At 43.8% G+C, this 9,500-nt stretch overlaps 1 non-coding gene across 1 annotated transcript; it reads left to right on the forward strand.

Annotated features, from left to right (window-relative positions):
• Positions 1-7,647: 7,647 nt before the first annotated feature.
• Positions 7,648-7,720, forward strand: TRNAT-UGU (transfer RNA threonine (anticodon UGU)). The gene has a single exon. It is a non-coding gene; the product is annotated as a tRNA-Thr (tRNA).
• Positions 7,721-9,500: the final 1,780 nt, after the last annotated feature.

Raw genomic sequence — 9,500 nt, forward strand, 5'->3', positions numbered from 1 at the left:
TATTCGAATAATTTCGAGAGGATCCGAATGCGATTCGGGGTCACCGAAGAATTTCAAATGTTTCTAAAAATGTTCTGGTGCGAGGACACTTTGGCTGGGCCAAGGGGTAAGGCCCACGAGGCTTTAGATTGGTGCAAAAGGGGTTTTGCGTAGGTGAGGGACCAGACTCTGAGGTCGGTGGCGTTTCCGGAAACGCTAGGAACCTTGTCGTTTCGTGTTGGAAACCGAGGAGGACTCTTGCGTTCCAAACCGACTTTGCGGAGGCTCTCTCCACAAGTTACGACCCCATGGCTCAACATATAAATAGAGGGGCAGGGCAAGCCCCTAAAAGACAAGTTTTGGAGACTCCTCTAGTTCATCTAGCCCTAGTTCTAGTTGGTCCTAGTTGACTAATTAGAGCTTGGTCTAGTTCCTCTAATCCTCATAATTAGAATCCCAGTGTGGTTCTAATCTCCTCTCTCTAATTCTCCAGCGACAATTAGCTCTGAACAACGAAGCGCTGCCGGATCATGAAGGCTGCATGCTTTCAACCAAGTAGAGAGGTCGTGCTTTCGGTCTTCGTTCAGGGGACTGTTCGTGGGTGGTTCGAGAGATTGTTCATCAACAGTTCGATGGACTCCAAGTACGATCTACACCGACATGTTCTTCTTCTGCTGCAACTCGGTGACGGTAACGACCGTGGTCCCGGCCCGTTATGCATCTTCATATTGATCTTGGGTGTCGTATGTGCGAAAACTTTTGTTTCTATTACGTTTCCCAACAGTTTGTGCTTCACATGATGGCAATTCTCTATCCACAGTTTTTGTCTCTTCATTTACATAGTAAAAATAACATACAATTTTTTAATTCACATTTCTTGCCATCATGGTACAGAGAAAGCCGCCTTGAACCTTTTCTTTTGTGTCATTGCATAAAAAAAGATCTTTTCTGACCATGACAATATTTGCTTATAGAGATGATGGCAATTTTTGGTTTGAAACCATTAGGATTTTTTTAGCAGTATATTTTTTTCTATCTATCACGGGAAATTTATTTTTGGATCATTTCAATTTTTTCCAGAGCATACCAAAATCTGGCCTTTATTATTCACAGCCAAAAGTGGGCCTTTTTAGTCATAGTAATTTTTGGGCAAACCGGCTTTATTTTTTCTTTATTCAAAGCAAAAAAGGCTTGGGGTGGTGTTCGCGCTGGGGACCTCTCTGTTAGGAAACGTAGTAATTTCAAAAAAATCCTACGCACACGCAAGATCATGGTGATGCATAGCAACGAGAGGGGAGAGTGTTGTCTACGTACCCTCGTAGGCCGTAAGCGGAAGCGTTATGACAACGCGGTTGATGTAGTCGTACGTCTTCACGATCGACCGATCCTAGCCCCGAAAGTACGGCACCTCCGCGATCTGCACACGTTCGGCTCGGTGACGTCCCACGAACTCACGATCCAGCAGAGTGTCGAGGGAGAGCTTCGTCAGCACGACGGCGTGATGATGGTGATGATGAAGCTGCCGGCGCAGGGCTTCGCCTAAGCACTACGACGATATGACCGAGGTGGATTATGGTGGAGGGGGGCACCACACACGGCTAAGGGATCAATGATCAACTTCTCTATTCTAGGGTGCCCCCCTGCCCCGTATATAAAGGAGTAAGGAGGAGGCCGACCGACCCTTGGGTCGCGCCAAGGAGGGGGAGGAGTCCTCCTCCTAGTAGGAGTAGGACTCCCCCTTTCCTAGTCCAACTAGGAGGAGGAAGGGGGAAGGAAGGAGAGGGAGAGGAGAAGGAAAGGGGGCGCCCCCCCCCCTCCCTAGTCCAATTCGGACTCCCTATAGGGAGGGGGCGCGGCTGCCCCTTGTGGGCTGCCTCCCCTCTTCCCTATGGCCCATGTAGGCCCAATAGTCCTCCTGGGGTTTCCGATAACCCCCCGGCACTCCGATAATTATCCGGTGACCCCCGGAACTCATCCGGTGTCCGAATATAGTCATCCAATATATCAATCTTTATGTCTAGACCATTTCGAGACTACTCGGCATGTCCGTGATCACATCCGGGACTCCGAACTATCTTCGGTACATCAAAACACATAAACTCATAATACCGATCGTCACCGAACGTTAAGCGTGCGGACCCTACGGGTTCGATAACTATGTAGACATGACCGAGACACGTCTCCGGTCAATAACCAATAGTGGAACCTGGATGTTCATATTGGCTCCCACATATTGTACGAAGATCTTTATCGGTCAAACCACATAACAACATACGTTGTTCCCTTTGTCATCGGTATGTTACTTGCCCGAGATTCGATCGTCGGTATCTCAATACCTAGTTCAGTCTCGTTACTGGCAAGTCTCTTTACTCGTTCCATAATGCATCATCCCGCAACTAAATCATTAGTCACATTGCTTGCAAGGCTTATAGCGATGTGCATTATCGAGAGGGCCCAGAGATACCTCTCCGACAATCGGAGTGACAAATCATAATCTTGATCTATGCCAACTCAACAAGTACCAACGGAGACACCTGTAGAGCACCTTTATAATCACCCAGTTACGTTGTGACGTTTGGTAGCACACAAAGTGTTCCTCCGGTATTCAGGAGTTGCATACTCTCATAGTCATAGGAACATGTATAAGTCATGAAGAAAGCAATAGCAATATACTAAACGATCAAGTGCTAAGCTAACGGAATGGGTCAAGTCAATCACATCATTCTCTAATGATGTTATCCCATTAATAAAATGACAACTCATGTCTATGGCTAGGAAACTCAACCATCTTTGATTCAACGAGCTAGTCAAGTAGAGGCATACTAGTGACACTCTATTTGTCTATGTATTCACACATGTACTAAGTTTCCGGTTAATACAATTCTAGCATCAATAATAAACATTTATCATGATATAAGGAAATATAAATAACAACTTTATTATTGCCTCTAGGGCATATTTCCTTAAGTCTCCCACTTGCACTAGAGTCAATAATCTGGATTACACAGTAATGATTCTAACACCCATGGAGTCTTGGTGCTGATCATGTTTTGCTCGTGAGAGAGGCTTAGTCAACGGGTCTGCAGCATTCAGATCCGTATGTATCTTGCGAATCTCTATTTCTCCCTCCCTGACTTGATCGCGGATGTATCTTGCGAATTCAAGTATCCTTTTATGCTATCCGGAAATTCTATATCATTTCCAATCAATAACATGTCATCCACATATAATATTAGAGATGCTACAGAGCTCCCACTCACTTTCTTCTAAATACAGGCTTCTCCAAAAGTCTGTATAAAACCATATGCTTTGATCACACTATCAAAACGTTTATTCCAACTCCGAGATGCTTGCACCAGTCCATAAATGGATCGCTGGAGCTTGCACACTTTGTTAGCATCCTTTGGATCGATAAAACCTTCAGGTTGCATCATATACAACTCTTCTTTCAGAAATCCATTAAGGAATGCAGTCTTTACATTCATTTGCCAAATTTCATAATCATAAAATGCAGCAATTGCTAACATGATTCGGACGGACTTAAGCATCGCTACGGGTGAGAAGGTCTCATCGTAGTCAACTCCTTGAACTTGTCGAAAACTTTTCGCAACAAGTCGAGCTTTGTAGACAGAAACATTACCGTCAATGTCAGTCTTCTTCTTGAAGATCCATTTATTCTCGATGGCTTGCCGATCATCGGGCAAGTCAACCAAAGTCCACACTTTGTTCTCATACATGGATCTCATCTCAGATTTCATGGCCTCAAGCCATTTCGCGGAATCTAGGCTCATCATCGCTTCCTCATAGTTCGTAGGTTCGTCATGGTCAAGTAACATGACCTCCAGAACAGGATTACTGTACCACTCTGGTGCAAATCTTACTCTGGTTGACCTACGAGGTTCAGTAGTAACTTGATCTGAAGTTACATGATCATCATCATTAGCTTCCTCACTAATTGGTGTAGGAGTCACAGGAACAGATTTCTGTGATGAACTACTCTCCAATAAGGGAGCAGGTACAATTACCTCATCAAGTTCTACTTTCCTCCCACTCACTTCTTTCGAGATAAACTCCTTCTCTAGAAAGGATCCATTCTTAGCAACGAATGTCTTGCCTTCAGATCTGTGATAGAAGGTGTACCCAACAGTCTCCTTTGGGTATCCTACGAAGACACATTTCTCTGATTTGGGTTCGAGCTTATCAGGTTGAAGCTTTTTCACATAAGCATCGCAGCGCCAAACTTTAAGAAACGACAACTTTGGTTTCTTGCCAAACAACATTTCATAAGGTGTCATCTCAACGGTTTTAGATGGTGCCCTATTTAACGTGAATGCAGCTGTCTCTAAAGCATAACCCCAAAACGATAGCGGTAAATCAGTAAGAGACATCATAGATCGCACCATATCTAGTAAAGTACGATTACGACGTTCGGACACACCATTACACTGTGGTGTTTTGGGTGGCGTGAGTTGCGAAACTATTCCGCATTGTTTCAAATGAAGACCAAACTCATAACTCAAATATTCTCCTCCACGATCAGATTGTAGAAACTTTATTTTCTTGTTACGATGATTTTCCACTTCACTCTAAAATTCTTTGAACTTTTCAAATGTTTCAAACTTATGCTTCATCAAGTAGATATACCCATATCTGCTCAAATCATCTGTGAAGGTGAGAAAATAACGACACCCGCCACGAGCCTCAACATTCATCGGACCACATACATCAGTAAAAACATGAACACAAACGAAATCGTATTGAAATTACATAAAAAAAGAAAAGGGAGGAGTAGCTCTTGGTTTAAAGAAAAGGGAGGGCTCCCGCAGTCTAGGAGGGCAAAGATAGGTTTGCAAACCAGATTATTGGCTGTTACATTCAGACACATGAAATGCTAGATGTTATAGTAAGATCTTCTTCAGTGGTATTTCCTTTTCTTTGAAACAAACTATTTTTGAGTGTGTCTTTAATGAGGGGATTTTACCAGTGAAATACTTATACCCTCCATTCATTTCCTTTTCTTTCCAGGCTAGCTCCCTCTGTAGCCGGTGGTTGATGTAGATGAGTATGGGAAGACAATGGTAGTTTCATTCTAGGTCCCACTAATTGTTGAATAGTTGGTTTGAGTTTTTTTTTGGATCCATGCAAGCCATTTCCAGTTGAAGTCATAAGGTACCATCCTGTTCCAGCCAGGAAGACAGCTCTATCTCACAAGTTAGCTGGATCTTTTATTTAAGCCAAAGGCTAGAAAACCTATTTCAAATGAGTTTGGGCTCCGTTAAGTTATCCTCATTTCCTGAGATAAGCGCAGTTCAACAATTTTTAGCTCACTGGCCATCCGCTGGCAGTTTCGGGCTTAATACCGATATTTTAGCAACAAATCTAATAAATCTAACTGTAGTGGTTGGTGTTTTGATTTTTTTTGGAAAGGGAGTGTGTGCGAGTTGTCTATTTCAAGAATAGATTGGATCTATCCGGCTGCACTTTATAATATTTTTTAGTATTTTTCGGATAAATAAGAAAAGGGTGCACGATCTCGATGAATTACTTCTGCCGAGCTCTACCCTGCCCGCATTTATTTGGAAGGGGGCCAAAGAAATGTCTCCACCTGCTGCCAACAGTCTTTCTTCGGAATTCTACTGAACGGGTCGATCCTCCCCTCCGTTTGTTTTAGGAACTTATCCTAAGGTCTCTTCGCCAAGAACTCTCCGGCAACGACAGAGGAACTAACCTGCCTGCAGTGGCGGGGCGGCTTTTTTTTAAATAAGACCTGGACGATTATCCCTACCCTCGGTAGCTTACGAGTTTACGTCCATCCCTGGTCGGGTACAGTTTCCTTTATTTTTATCCCTTGTAGCCGTTACCCGAATTCACGCAAGTGTGTCCACACCCCCCTGACTTGACGAGGAATTCATTCTCGCGAACAAACACACCCCCTACACACACCTAGGAGCACCCCTTCCTTCGGTGAAAGCTAGAACCAACTCTGCGAGGAAGGCAATCTGATACACATTGTTATAGTATCTTTCACCTCTCTTTTTTGATTTGACATGGGAAACATCTCCCATCCTTTCTTTGACTCTTTTTCTTTCTTTATATGGGAAATTCTCCCAAATGACAAATGAATAGGTGTGGAAGTTATAATTGTAGCGTAATTCAAAGAACGAACAAGAAAAGGCGTCTTTAGGTAGGAGGATGGATGGATGTGGAATGGACATCCAAATCTAGCTATCTTAGCAAAGGAAGTGGCATTCAAATCTACAGGCGGCGGGGGAAGGAAGGGGACACTGGGCGGGATCTTTCAACAGCGAATTCCTCTTATCACAACCGTTCTTTGTGGCAGAAGTTTTTACTGGTTCTCCAGGAAAGTATGGGATTGAAGTATGTTTCCTTCGTATCGTATTTCAACGGATCGGGTGAGTTTGGTTAAGTGCCCGCCCGCCTAGATAGATACATAAGTGTCAGTTTGAATGAAGTCAAGTGTAAACCGTGTCAACAACGAGAAATTGAAGTGTAAATCTGGATGGTTTGAAGTGGAAACCTTAACATGCAAAAGTGTCTACCTCATTAGAAAAGCAAGTATCAGGATAGCTCAGTTGGTAGAGCAGAGGATTGAAAATCCTCGTGTCACCAGTTCAAATCTGGTTCCTGGCACAGATCGTACTCGGTTTTCTATGGAAGGTCCCGAGTCAGCTAAAAAACTAGAAATAGGTGTTCTTGGATTTCTAGTTTGGGCTCATCATATGTTTACTGTGGGCTTAGACGTTGATACGCGTGCCTACTTCACCGCAGCTACCATGATCATAGCTGTGCCCACGGGAATCAAAATCTTTAGTTGGATCGCTACCATGTAGGGAGGTTCCATTTCCTGAGATAAGCGCAGTTCAACAAAACTAAAAGCTAGATATATCGTTGTAAAGTGGAGCTAGACTGCATGATTGGATTGTATAGAAGGATAAGAAGGATTTTAAAATTCCTTCTTTTTTTCTTAAAACGAAAGAAGAAAGAGAGTGGGATGGGATGAAAGTAAACGCAAAGAGCTGATTCGATCAAAGAACCTCGCAGCTTTAGTGCAACAAGCCGATCGAAAGCACTCATCTTTATCGACGAAATGCTTTTTTGTCTCTTCCTTACTAAACGCCTGCTTCCTGGCTCCTCCCTCTTTGCCTAGCGGTTAAGTAGATAGTAGGTCCCCCCTGGCCCCGCAACCAAGAGTCACTCGTCGAAAGCTGACCAGGAAGACAATAACTGCTATTTCAAGAAAGCACGGTGAGACGTGAAAACACCCGATCCCATTCCGACCTCGATATATATGTGGAATCGTCTTGCGCCATATGTACTGAAATTGTTCGGGAGACATGGTCAAAGCCCGGAGAAAGAGCAAGAAAACGGATGCGCTAACGCGCAACGGCTTTCGCGCTAGTTGCTCAAAAAATCGCATGCCAGCTATTTCTTATTGGTAAGCTTGCTTTTCGTCGAATGTCTCTAAAGAGTGATGGTGGGGGAGAAAGAAGAGTTGGTATGTATATTTCTGGTGCCAGTTGACTAGCTTGATAGAAAGAGGAATATGTTGATCTATCAAATCTAGATTCTATCATTTGTGCATCTGAGATTTTACGGATTTCCTATACTATACCTATTTCTATTTGTTACACTATTTCCGTTATGTAAGCCCACTTAGCTCAGAGGTTAGAGCATCGCATTTGTAATGCGAGGGTCATCGGTTCAAATCCGATAGTCGGCTTTTTTTTCTCTATCGATGTCGGCCCACGAGCCAGACCCAGGAAGAATACGAAGTCCAATTTCCTCAACCGCGCACACGGATAAGACGCGAGACAGTTTCTGAGGGATAGAAGTCTTGATCGGGCCAAGCCGGCCCAGGAAGCAAATGAGAAAGGGACTTCTTTTTTACTACGGTCAAACTATGATCAAACTCTCTAATCTTACTTCCGTGTGAAAGACCGTCCTAGGCGTGAAAGGTCGACAAAATGATTCAATCTGACTTTATCGGTATTCTGGATTGAGTAAAAAAGGGATACCCCTTCTCCCGAAGTTACGGGGTCATTTTGCCGAGTTCCTTCGACATGGTTCTCTCGACGCGCCCTAGTATACTCTACTTGTTCACCTGTGTCAGTTTGGGGTACGGTCAGTTCACCGGGAGGATCGCCCTCCCAATTCGAAGTTTTTTCCTGGAAGTTTCATCCGTCGTTCGGAATTCTCACCCAGAGCTGCGGAACTCACGACTCTATTAGAAAGTAGAATGACCAACGTTTACACGAATTTTCAAGTGGATGAGATCGGTCGAGTGGTCTCAGTTGGAGATGGGATTGCACGTGTTTATGGATTGAACGAGATTCAAGCAGGAGAAATGGTGGAATTTGCCAGCGGTGTGAAAGGAATCGCCTTAAATCTTGAGAATGAGAATGTAGGTATTGTTGTCTTTGGTAGTGATACCGCTATTAAAGAAGGAGATCTTGTCAAGCGCACCCGGGCGGAAGATATATCTGAGTCGAGCTCGTCGAAGAAGAAACAGCTACTGACATCCAGGGATGAGGGCTCAGATCAGAGTGAACAAAAGGTCAACCTTTTAAACTGCCTGCTGAATCCATGAGCAGGCAAGAGACAACCTGGCGAACTGAAACATCTTAGTAGCCAGAGGAAAAGAAAGCAAAAGCGATTCCCGTAGTAGCGGCGAGCGAAATGGGAGCGGCGTACGATTTCCAACAAATCTGTTGCTCGTTCCATTGTTCCAGAGAACGGCGTTTTAGTCATCTTGCCCATGAGGCTTGGTTCGCAAGTACCAAGTGATTCATAATCAAGTGATTCCAAAATTCCATCAGAATGGAGTTTCTTCATGCGCTTTACACCAATATGACCTAAACGGCAGTGCCACAAATAAGTTGCACTATCATTATCAACTCTGCATCTTTTGGCTTCAATATTATGAATATGTGTGTCACTACTATCGAGATTTAACATAAATAGACCACTCTTCAAGGGTGCATGACCATAAAAGATATTACTCATATAAATAGAACAACCATTATTCTCTGATTTAAATGAATAACTGTCTCGCATCAAACAAGATCCAGATATAGTGTTCATGCTCAACGCTGGCACCAAATAACAATTATTCAGGTCTAAAACTAATCCCGAAGGTAGATGTAGAGGTAGCGTGCCGACCGCGTCCACATCGACTTTGGAACCATTTCCCACGCGCATCGTCACCTCGTCCTTAGCCAATCTTCGCTTAATCTGTAGTCCCTGTTTCGAGTTGCAAATATTAGCAACAAAACCAGTATCAAATACCCAGGCACTACTGCGAGCATTAGTAAGGTACACATCAATAACATGTATATCACATATACCTTTGTTCACCTTGCCATCCTTCTTATCAGCAAAATACTTGGGGCAGTTCCGCTTCCAGGGACCAGTCCCTTTGCAGTAAAAGCACTCAGTCTCAGGCTTAGGTCCAGACTTGGGTTTCTTCACTTGAGCAGCAACTTGCTTGCCGTTCTTCTTGA

The sequence above is a fragment of the Aegilops tauschii genome, chromosome 4 (assembly GCF_002575655.3).
Source record: "Aegilops tauschii subsp. strangulata cultivar AL8/78 chromosome 4, Aet v6.0, whole genome shotgun sequence".
Taxonomy (NCBI): Eukaryota; Viridiplantae; Streptophyta; class Magnoliopsida; order Poales; family Poaceae; genus Aegilops; species Aegilops tauschii.